Genomic DNA, 9,984 nt, shown 5'->3' with positions numbered 1-9,984 from the left:
AGGCATGGATGTAATCAAATACATTGTATACATACAAAAAAAATCTGCAAAAATTAAGTTAAAACGCTTTTAAAGATCAAAAATATTAAACATAAAATGAGTAGTAAGTCCCACACTCAAAAGTTTTCAAAGGGGTTTAAATTTTAAACCTTGGTGTCTTCAACACATAGATGGGACTTCACTAAACTTATTGTCTCAGGGCAAAGTTGTCTCTTCTTCTGCTTTGTCCTGTGCACTTCCTTTGTCCATAGCTTTAAACACATTCATATTCTCAAGCTGCTTCTTGTAAAAATTCCTGATCTCTTTTGACTCTTGATTCTCACTGTACGCAGTGGGCAATAATCGTGCTATAGTTTCAATTATTGGGGTTTTGAAATATCTCATGCCAAGCACATTATATTTTCATAATCATTCAAATTCTCATCACCTGGATAGAAAAAAAAGTATGGACTACTGGTTTCTCACAAACGTGTCTTTACTGCCCACATTCCTATTGACATCTTTCATCTTCTAAAGTCCCATCAAAATGGAACCAGTGGGTGGAACAGCATTCAAAGGCCTAACCTTAGTGAAGCCCTTCTCCAGCTAGCGCCTACTTCTTAAAGATATGCAGACTCCAAATAAGCAATTCAAGCTGGAATATGAGTGCTCAGTGGAGGGCACTGGGGAACATTTCAGACTCAAACTACAGAAACACTACCAATATGTCATTTACCATTCATTCATCTGCCTAGTCTATCTATCATATATATGTGCTCCCTTTGGACCCATAAACTCTCAGTCAAAATCCCAGCACCATGTGTGAGAAGACTCCCTTTAAGTTCACGTGATTCTAAGAGCCTCTTAAAACAATAAAAAACTACTTCTGTTGTGCATGGTTGCTTCCCAGAGGTTTGAGGTGAATTCTTATTGCTGATGACACCATGCAAAGGACAGACAATTTCAAGCTAAATCTGAACTAAAAGCCTCCTCCTCTTTCAGGACTAGATTTTTGTTTGCTCAGAAGTTGCTAAGCAAGCAAACAAAAGAGAAAATCAATTATTAATTCTACCCAACTCTGATACCTATGAACACAAAAATGACAAGCTTAGCACTATATTTCTAAAGTTGCCAAGAGTGGAATTCCTATCTTTTTGCAAACTAACAACTCTCTAGTGTGTCCACTAGATATAATGAAAACTACCAGAATGACAGGTAACAACACATATTGGTGAGGACGTGGAGAAAGAGGAACACTCCTCCATTGCTGATGAGACTGCAAACTGTTACAACCACTCTGGAAATCAATTTAGAGGTTCCTTAGAATACTGGAAATAGATCGACCTGAAGACTCACCATTACCACTCTTGAGAAAATATCCAAAAGATGCCCCACCATGCCAAAGGATCGTGTGTTCCTTACCAGCCTTATTTGTGATAGCCAGAAGCTGGAAACAACCCAGATGTCCCATAATAGAAGAATGTATTTAAAAAAATGGTTCATTTACACAATGGAATATTACTCAGCTATTAAGAATGAGGGCATCCTGACTTATGCAGGCATATTTTGCTAGAAAATATAATCCTGAGTGAAGTAACTTAGACACAAACAGACATGCATGGAATGTACTAAGTAATAAGTGGATATTAGCTAAAAAAAAAAAGGAGTACAGACTACCCGAGATACAGTTTATAGAACTCAAAAAGCTCAAGAAGCTGAAGGGCCCAAGTGAGGACACCTCAGTCCTGCTTGGGAAGGAGAAGAAAGCAACCACAAGTGGCAAGAAGGGAAAGAGGGGAACATGACCTGGTATTGGGTGGAGAAAGGGATTGAAGTCCCAGGGAACAGTATAAAGAATGGTAACAGGAAACCTCAAGAGGTGAGAGGTTGGGAGGACCCTCCACAATGTCCCAGAGACCCGGGAGGTAAGAGACTCTCAGGACTCAAAGGGAATGACCCTAGATGAAATGCCCTACAATGAGGAGAGGGAACTTACAGAGCCCATGTCCAGGAGGAAGATAGGGTATCAAGTGAGGGAATGGGGTTGCTGATCCACAGTCAAAACTGTGACTCAGAATTTTTCCTGTCTGAAAGAACTGCAGAGATAGAAATGGAGGAAAGCCTGAGGAAAAGAAGATCCAGTGACAGGCCCAAAGTGGGATCCAGCTCAAGGGAAGGTCCCAAGGCCTGACACTATTACTCAGGCTATGGAGCATTCACAAAAGGGGACCTATCATGACTGCCCTCTGAAAGAGCCATCAGCAGTTGAAAGAGTCAGGTCATATGTGCACCCCACCAATGACCAGAAGCTGCTGACCCCTGTAGCTGAATTAGAGAAAAGCTGGAAGAAGCTAAGGAGGAAGGAGACCCTGTAGGAGGACGCGCAGTCACAATTAACCTGGATCACTGAGTTCTCTCAAACACTGGATCATCAACCAGGCATCATACAACCTCAAGAGACCACAGGCCAGCAAGTATAGAGGTCTGGTGGGGTGGGTGTGGTGGGAACTTCCTCATGGAGACAGGGGATGTGGGGAAGAGGTATGGGATGTGGAACAGCCGGGAAGTGGACCAGGAGTGGAATAAAATCTGGAGTATAAAAAAAAGGAAATTCATAATAACGACAATAATGATGATGACAAAAAATGCTAATTTGAGCAAAATAAAAGGTGACTAGTAACTAATGCCAATAAAACAAAAAAGAAAAGAAAAGAAAAGAAAAGAAAACTATGCCTGATACTGGAAACCCACCCAACCATCTGGGTTTAATGATTTTTTGGGGGTCTTACAGAAGAACCTATTATCCCTTTATTAGACCAGCTCAATTCTTAATTGCATTCTAATATTTATGCTTATTAACGTTTACAGTTAAATGTTGTCTTGCCCTCCTCAAAGAAGTTTCTCTTTGCACCAGAAGAAGATTATTATAAAAACCATGAGTGCCCAAAACTCAATTGAACAACTGAACTTGAGGTCCTTGTACTTGGTGGATACATCTACAATATAAGCCCTGCACTGTAGGCTCAGGGAACAACACAGAAAAGGCTATAGAAAGATTGTAAGAACCAGAAGACCGGCATGTCTGCTGTGAGATCCTGTCTCCTAGAATCAACAGGGAAGCTATAAGCATGATACACAACAATAAGGCTGTCTAAGCAAGAAATGAACAGTGACAAAATCAATAGACAGGATAACCCAAATGGTAGAAATCTAATGTCTCCCCCAGATGAAAACCACAGGAAACTGATGACTATCACTGAGAGAGTAATCTATAACCTTTGCCAAGGATAAGCCCCTTAATTGGTTATCTAATAGTACTCTTTCACTTTTGAAATCACACATACACATAAACATGTATATATATAACATGGATATATTACTTACTACACGTATGTAATATATACATATTACATATACATATTACATATGGTATATGCCATATTATATATATATATATATATATATATTCAGCACTGCATAGACTAAGAAAGTGATGTGTGTGTGTGTGTGTGTGTGTGTGTGTGTGTGATAGGCAAAGTAAAGGAGGCCATGAATTTGAGAGAAAGAAAATCAGGACATGGTAGAGGCTGAATGGAGGGACCATGGAAGGGGTTAAAATAAGGAAATTAAAGAGGAGAGATGCACTTTTATTTTAATTATAAATGAATAAATAGAAGGACATAAAGAGCAAAGCTATAGAAATAGGTTCCCCAGGTCTTGAGTCATCTGTTTTTCTCCAAATTTGCCCTAGATCATTAAGGTTTAATTAATGCCTGCTCTGCCAGATTTTGGTGTTCTTTTGATCTCTTTATGATTGTTTTTTACTTTTCTATTTCTCAGGTTTGAATATAAGTATTACTCCTCTGTGATTCTATAGTGTCCCAGAATAAAACTTACAGTTATTTTTTCACAGGATCACAGTCACAGATATCTTAATTTCAGGGAAGGCTTTGGGCTGAGACTCATTGACAGTGCTGGTATGAATTTGGGCTATTGGAAATTGAATGACTGGTTTTATTTCTTGTCAAGCTATAAGCGATAAGGACATATTGCATATTTCAGATGTGGTTCATTTCCCAAGGATTTATGTACTAGAAACTTGGTCATCATTGAGAGGTGTTCAGGAGGTGGGGCCTGCATCCTGACTCCCTGTCCTGTCTTTTTTCCCTCTTATATTTGCCCCGACTTCTATAACAGCACAAAATATACCTCTTTAGAAATTTACCCAGCCTTAGATATTTTATTATAGCAAAGGAAAATGAACTTCTGACAAAGTTTTGTTGGTTTGTCTCTCTTTGTCCCCTGAAGCATAAAGTGTTGATATTTTTCTGGCCTTTAATTTTGTATATAAATATTACTACAAAGGCAGTCTCTCACCTCATAATTGTATTCTGCGTTCAGTATATTATTTCTGTTCAGGTCTATGTATGCCTGTAATTAAACTCATCATGTTGATTTGAGCTTTGCTTTGAGGTCAAAAGGTCACCCTCATGAGAAAATTAGTTCCCCTAGGTAGTGTTCTCATAGTGCCATACCTTCCTCCTCTATATTTGACTCTATGCTTCATTCGCTCAGATACTGTGCAGGATTTCTTTCACCACTTTCACCCCTGTGCCTATGCTATTGCCTAACATTTACGTTTTGCTCAAATACATGTATATTTTTCACTAAATAAATGAAGAAAGGAAGGAAGGGCAGAACTCTGCATGTCTCATTTTAACAGTCGGAAACTGTCATGTAACTATGGCATACCCATCAAGCTGAAGAAACTCTTTGCAGAAGTGAAGTCTGTATGCCTAGCTGAGGAAAGTTCTTCTGGCAACACCTTCGTCTCTCTTGCTCTGGTGGTCCACTTGGCCTGCAGCCACTGGAATCCCCAGTGCCAATTTGTCTCACATTATGATCTGATGTGCTCCATAAACTGCCCATAATGTGCCGAAGTACAGCTCCCAGCTTTCGTGTTCACCACGAGAAGTGCCTCCTGCTTACATAGCATCTTTGTTATTTACTTGGCAGAGTGGAGACCCAGGTCAGAGAAAGTCAGTAACTTGCTCTTTGGAGCCAGACATTTGACTCCATGGCTGCTCATATACACCTCTTCTCATTAAGGAACCCATTTTAGAACTCTCAGAGGTATTTTATCTACAAGCATCAGAAGAGTATTTCCCATAAGTTCATTCTGTAATATTTACTTATTGCCATACATACAGACCTGAAGTTCGGTGAGTCTAAGAAGATTGTATCCTCAAATTTCTTATTTTATAGGAACAAAAGCAATTCTTGGTGCAAACACAGGATTCCTTATATCCAATCTATTAAACAATTTTCTATGTATGTGAAGAATACAAAAACTTGGACTGTGATTTCCTCTGTTCTGAGACTTACATCTTAGCATTCTAGCTCATTTAACTCAAAATGAGTTTAACTTCTAGATTTCCAGAGACAGTATACATCTATTAGACTACCCATCCTTTAGTTATATATGAAAAATTAAAATCTACATACTTCCCCTTTGTTCCCACTCTGTATCTGCCTTTTGAATTTCCCCAATCCCATTATAGTTTTCAGCCATACCTTTTCTTCATCCTTCCTAGAAATTTCAGTCAGCTTTCACATCCACTCAGTGAATATGCTTGGCCAAGGCTCACATGCAGATTTACAGAGAGGGCAGAGTTTGGACCAATTTTTATGATATAACAGCATTGCAAAAAGTTTCAAAGAAGATTTGATAAGCATAAACAACAATGAGGTGATTCATATAGATCTAAATACAATACAAAAAGACCTGGTTAAAAGGACATGAAAGAAAGAGAGATAAGGACAGGTTTTAAGAAGCGTGGGGGAGGGCTAATATCCAGTATATATAAAGAACTCAAGAAATTAGACTCCAGAGAACCAAATAACCCTATTAAAAATGAGCAACAGAGCTAAACTGAGAATTCTCAACTGAAGTAACTTGTATGGCCCAGAAGCACTTAAAGAAATGTATAACATCCTTAGTCACCAGGGAAATGCAAATCAAAATGACCCTGAGATTCCACCTCACACCAGTCAGAATGGCTAAGATCAAAAACTCAATTTACAATTCACATGAAGCTCAAGAAGAAGGAAGATCAAAGTGCGGAACTACTTCAGGGAGAACAAAAGTACTCACAGAAGGAAATATGGAGACAAAGTGTGAGCAGAGACTGAAAGGTCATTCAGAGACTGCCCCACATGGAGATGCATCCCATATATAACCACCAAACCCAGAAAATATTGTGGATGCCAAGAAGTGCATGCTGACAGGAGCCTGATTTAGCTGTCTGCTGAGGTCTCTGCCAGAGGCTTACAAATACAGAGGCAGATGCTCCCAGACAACCATTGAACTGAGAATGGAGTCCCCAATGCAGGAGTTAGGGAAAGGACTGAAGGAGCTGCAATCCCATAAGAGAAACACAGTATCAACCAACCAGACAGCCCCCCTGCCCAGAGCTCCCATGGATGAAACCACCATCCCAAGAGAACACAGGAATGGACCTATGGGTAAAAGGGTACTCTCATAGAAGCAGGAGGATGGGATAGTGGGTTTCTGGAGAGGGAACCAGGAAATGGGATAACATTTAAAATGTAAATAAAAATGCAATTAAAAAAAAACCTCAGGTGACAGCAGATGCTGGTGAAGATGTGGAGAAAGAGGAACACTCCTCCTTTGCTGGTGGGATTGCAAGCTGGTACAATCACTCTGGAAATCAGCCTGGTGGTTCCTCAGAAAATTGGACATAGTACTACCTGAGGACCCAGCTATACCACTCTGAGCATATACCCAAAAGATGCTCCAGCATGTAATAAGGACACATGCTCCACTATGTTCATAGCAGCCTTATTTATAATAGCCAGAAATTGGAAACAACCCAGATGTCTTTCAACAGAGGAATGAATACAGAAAACATGTTACATTTACACAATGGAATACTACTTAGCTATTAAAAACAATTACTTCATGAAATTCACAGGCAAATGGATGGATCTAGAAAATATCATCCTGAGTGAGGTAACTCAGTCACAAAAGAACACACATGGTATGTACTCACTGATAAGTGGATATTAGGCACAGAGCTTGGAATACCCACAATACAACTGATGGAACACCTAAAGCTCAAGAGGAAGGAAGATCAAAGAGTGGATGCTTCAGTCTTACTTAGAAGAGTGAACAAAATAATTGAGGGAAGTAGAGGATGGGAGGAAGTTGGGAGGAAGAGAGGAGGGGAGGAGAAAATGAGGAGCAGAATCAGGTATGGGAGGAGATGGGGGCGATGTACAGTGGGTAAGGAAATTGAAGAGAGGTGTGTAGCAATGGGGGATGGAGAACTGGGGGTAGCAACCAGAAAGTCCTAGATGCCAGGAAAGCAAGAGCCTCCCAAGAGCCTACAGGGATGACATTAGCTGAAATAACCCACAATGGGAGGGTGAGCCTTTCGAGAGCATATCCAGAGGTTAGGCATGTCCCCTCTGGTTGAAGGATGGGACCACCCACCCATCTCCAAAAATTTAACCCAGAATTGCACCTGTCTAAAGGAAATACAGGGACAAAGAGTGGAACAGAGACTGAAGGAAAGGCTATTCAGAGACTGCCCCACTTGGGGATCCATCTCACATACAGACACCAAACCCAGACGCTATTGCTGTTGCCTAAAAGTGCATGATGACAGGAGCCTGATATAGCTGTCTCCAGAGAGGCCCTGCCATATCCTGACCAGATATGGATGCTCAAAGCCAACCATCAAGCTGATCACAGGGACCCCAATGGAGGAAAGACTGAAAGGACTGAAGGGACCTTATCTAGCATGAATGGGAGGGGAGGCCCTTGGCCCTGTGAAGGCTCGGTGCCCCAATGTAGAGGGATGGTTGGGTGGGGGAGCACCCTCATCAAGTAGGGTAAGGGGAGATGGGATGGGGATTGCAGGGGAAAATGTTATCACCAGGTAAAGGTGATAACATTTGAAATGTAAATAAATAAAATATCCAATTAAAAAAAAGAAAGCTGGGAGTAGGTACATAGCAATCAACTGATAATGCTGACATGAAAATCTAAAGGAGGTAAATTTAAGAAATCTGGAGATAGCTGCATATTTGGAATTGAAGCTCAAAATGAGAAAGAATGGATGTTCAGCAGTGCCTCTATGGTAGAGCAAGACCAATGGCTATGCAAAGCAGTAGGAAGAAACTGGTAGAAGCAATTTAGCATTCAGGATAGGGAGACACTAAGTGGGGTACAAGTTGACTCACTCAGACCTCAAAGACTCATTTGGGAATTTAGATTTTGTAGGAACAAAAGCAGAATTCTGGTGTAAAATTAGCATTCCTAATCTCCAATCTCTTCAGTAATTTTCTATGTGTACAAAAAATACTGAAATCTGCACTGTGCTTTCCTGTGTTCAATGGGCTTGCATGTAAGCCTTTGCTGTCAGGTACGTTTTTGGGTCTTCCTAAGCTCCTTTCCAAGGCCTTGATCTAAATTAGCTTTTAGTCTTTTAGTGCTAGCTCAGGATTATCCATTTATTTAAACCTCTCAGACTGTTTCCGACTTTGTCAGTATAAAAATGATCCATCTGTCAAACTCTGCACTTTTCTTCCTGTGGTTAAAGGACTAGACTTACATACAACATCAACTGGATTTGCAGGATAGAAGGTGAGGTATGTGCTCAGGCTGTCCCTATCCTTTGCATCACACTGATTGCATGTTCACTGAGGAAGTGTCCCTGGGCATCTCAGCCACTCATGCTGACCCTCACATTATTGTCTATAACAACAGAGCTTGAGGATCTATTTATTTTAAATTTGAGCAATGAGTTTTTTTGGAACCCCAACCAGGATAATGTGGGAGACTTGCCCCACTAAAGAAATTCTGGCCAAGACACCACATGCTGAGCTTTCAATATTGTGTTTTTACTAGATCAAATTGCTCTACCAGATTAGCACTAAGGCATCTCTCTCTCTCTCTCTCTCTCTCTCTCTCTCTCTCTCTCTCTCTCTCTCTCTCTGCCTCTCTGTCTCTCTCTCTCTCTGCCTCTCTGTCTCTCTCTCTCATCCTGGGTCTTGAGGGAAGTTTTGAGTTTCTCTATAGTTTTTATACAGTGTTAATTTATATGGTGATGTCCCTGAATGATAAGTTTTAGGCTTAAGGACACTTCTAGATTGACTCACAAATGAGTAAAAAAGTAAGATAGTCAGACCATTGTGGTTCATTGTTTCAGAAGCCAAGCTTACAAAGTTCAGTTCCAGTTGTGAACTCTCAGCCTGTGCAGGTGGAGGTCCTGAGGAAAGAACCTCGATCTCTTTGCAGCTCGTGACCTTTTCAGCATTTGTATATTCTGTGGCTTGAAAGCTAGACTTATCACTACATAGTTAAGTTTTATTATCACTTATCCTGCCTACTTGGTGGTGGAGTGACTGAATAGCTCACATACAGATGAAAATTAGCCTTCAGAGTTCTCTATGCTCAAAAGCAAAGCTCTTATCGTCTGTCTCATTTTTACTTTTACTTATAGCTCTGGCTACCTTCCTGTCATTATCACAAGATGCCTGAGATCTTCAACATATAGGGTGTATGTGTATGTTGTTTTACAGTTCTATGGCAATAGTCTATACTCAGTTGATTTTATTGCTTTTGCACTTGTGTCTAGGCATACTCAATGGAGAAGCATGTGGCAGAAAAATGAATCCTGTCACCAGAAAGTGAGAAAAAGTTGACAAGGAAAAGATCAGGATCACATAATCTCTTTAAATGATGCACTCCAATGACATGAGGTCCTCTTACCAGGCACTATCTCCTAAAATTTCCATTCTTTCCAAATTTCCTGTTTAAGAAAAAAAATCCTTTAATATATGGACATATTAAATACAAAGTATAAGATATAATTTGGTATTCTAGATGTTGCCTCATCAATCAGCTTTGAACAAATATACCCACTGAGTCTTCCATGTGTCGCACTGTGCTTATCCAATATCTCAAAACCTCTGCAG

This window comes from Rattus rattus, chromosome 11 (assembly GCF_011064425.1).
Source record: "Rattus rattus isolate New Zealand chromosome 11, Rrattus_CSIRO_v1, whole genome shotgun sequence".
Classification (NCBI taxonomy): domain Eukaryota; kingdom Metazoa; phylum Chordata; class Mammalia; order Rodentia; family Muridae; genus Rattus; species Rattus rattus.
The sequence above is the reverse complement of the archived record's forward strand: the minus strand, read 5'-3'. Positions refer to the sequence as shown.